The sequence below is a fragment of the Lissotriton helveticus genome (genome assembly GCF_964261635.1).
Source record: "Lissotriton helveticus chromosome 1_1 unlocalized genomic scaffold, aLisHel1.1 SUPER_1_unloc_23, whole genome shotgun sequence".
Classification (NCBI taxonomy): Eukaryota; Metazoa; Chordata; class Amphibia; order Caudata; family Salamandridae; genus Lissotriton; species Lissotriton helveticus.
Genome location: NW_027611663.1, coordinates 1,205,466 through 1,207,992, shown reverse-complemented (window position 1 = coordinate 1,207,992; position 2,527 = coordinate 1,205,466).

Below are 2,527 nucleotides of genomic sequence, written 5' to 3'. Positions count from 1 at the left end.
TTTCCTACAAAAGAGAAAAGAAAAGAGAATCAACAAAGGGATGCCAAGCAACACCTCGCTCTGAATGGTAAAGCGTTAGCATGCTTGAACACATACCAGTAAGAATTTAAACTTTGTGAAAACTGTGGCAGACCTCTTGACCTTCCATAAATCAAGAGAACGTTTTGAAACTCTTCCTGAAACAATCCAAGGACTTTAAGGACATTGAGTAAGTGAAGAATGTTAAAGTAAAACAGACATTTGTGTAAATACCTTGAGTCTGATTAGAAGACTGAAAGGAAACAGAGAGCTCGATTGTTGTTATTATTTATATATATTTAATGTGAAATTACGGAGCAAATATTGTAAAGGAAATCAGTAACTCTTGAGATAATTTGAGCAATCACAGATTATTAGTGCACCTGTAGTGTTTTTTTTGTTTATTCTTTCTTTTAGTTTCAAGAATCCTTTTGAGAAAAGGTCAAGGGTAATTCAGGTATACCTGATTAATAGTTCCAAAGCAGATGTTTGACCTAAAAAAGTGATTTAGGGTGTTCAGATTAATCGGGTACATTTATCAGATTATACACGAGCTGAAAACTGAAGCCCAGTAATTTTGCCTTTCTCGAGAGACATTCTACACGACTGAATTGTCAAGTCGGTCTACAAGAATCCAGTGTGTCTTCTCTTTTCTCTCGTCCCTATTCCCCCCTCCCCCGGTGTTCGATCAGGGCAGCAAGTGAGTCCTATCCTTGCCTCTCTGGTGGAGTTCAGAGTGAGTTGGGTAATAGAAGCATCAAGGAAGGAACAAACCGGAGTACAGGCGGGTGAATTCATGACACCATGGGCCCCAGGGACCACCACCTCCAAGGGGCTTTGTACTCGTTGGGAGGGGGGGCCGCGCAGCCCCCATTCTAGAGCCCTTGATGGCCTGGGGAATATCACCCCCTAGGGCCAGCTGCAATGTCTCCTGCCATGCCATAGAAAACTCTGCTTTGCTTCTTGGAAGCGAGAGCAGGAAACCTGCTCTCGCTTTCAAGAAGCAAAGCAGAATTGCTTTTGGGCAAGGGGAGCTGCATGTTAGCAGCTCCCCTTGCCCAAAAGCAATTATGGCTCCCGCAGGAGGCGACGAGCCGGCAGGGACCGTGGGGGCATTGGGGCTCCCCCTAAATTGAGGGTCGGCCCCCGGGGTGCTGGTTTCCTTCACAGCGGGCTCTTCCCTCAAGGCAGATTGGTATCGTAGCGCTGCTGCGCCAGACACTGATCACATTTAAAATTGTGACGATTTATTTTGGTATTACTGCGCAGAACTGTGTAAATTGCCTGCATACATAGTGAGCATTTTGTTATCGTAGCACTGCGCTGGTCAGCTTCATTAGTAGCATTTAAAGTGTGCCACATCGTAGCGCTATATCGTAGCGCTACATCGCATTGCCTTAGTCAATCACCTGGTTTCACTTTTGTCTCAGCCATTTTGTTGTTTGTTTGCCCCCCAGCCCGCCCCTCCACCCCGCCCCCGCCTCCCAGCTGATCCTCCCCCCCACAGATAGTATAGGAATCACCCTGCCTGCACTCGCGCTGTGACCATCCTGACTCCTGTTGAGGAGGTCGCTCCCCACGATCCCCGACATCGCAGTGCTGGTTTCCTTCACAGCGGGCTCTTCCCTCAAGGCAGATTGGTATCGTAGCGCTGCTGCGCCAGACACTGATCACATTTAAAATTGTGACGATTTATTTTAGTATTACTGAGCAGAACTGTGTAAATTGCCTGCATACATAGTGAGCATTTTGTTATCGTAGCACTGCGCTGGTCAGCTTCATTAGTAGCATTTAAAGTGTGCCACATCGTAGCGCTATATCGTAGCGCTACATCGCATTGCCTTAGTCACTCACCTGGTTTCGCTTTTGTCTCAGCCATTTTGTTGTTTGTTTGCCCCCCAGCCCGCCCCTCCACCCCGCCCCCCAGCTGATCCTCCCCCGCCCCAACCCCCCTCCACTATTCACTTATGACAGATGCTTTTGCGCACAGCGTTTACGCGCAGCGGTCGCGCCCCATGCGCGCCGAAGGCGCGCCAAAGGTAAGCCCGTCTACGCCCGTCCGTGCCTGGACTGCGCCCAGCGCCATACCCCCTGGTCCTCGCAAAACCCACTCCTCCCGTATTACGTACGATTCCGCATCCCTCTCAGCACTCAATCCCGGCCGACTCCACGACTGCTACCAAGCCGCCCCTGGAATCACCCATGGACCCTTCACCTGCCACTCCTGCAAACTCGACTGCATCAGGACCAACCCTAAATCCACATCCTCCAAACAGAGCTCCAACACTAACCACCTGAAGTGCATCCTACTCAACACCCGCTCGGTCCACAGACACGCCATTGAACTCTGGAACCTACTCAACACCACTTCGCCGGACGTCGCCTTCCTTACAGAAACCTGGATGAACGCCTCTTCAGCGCCCGACATCGCCATAGCCATCCCGTACACTTACAAGATCATCCGAAAAGACCGCACCAACCAAACAGGAGGAGGCATCGCCATCGTCCA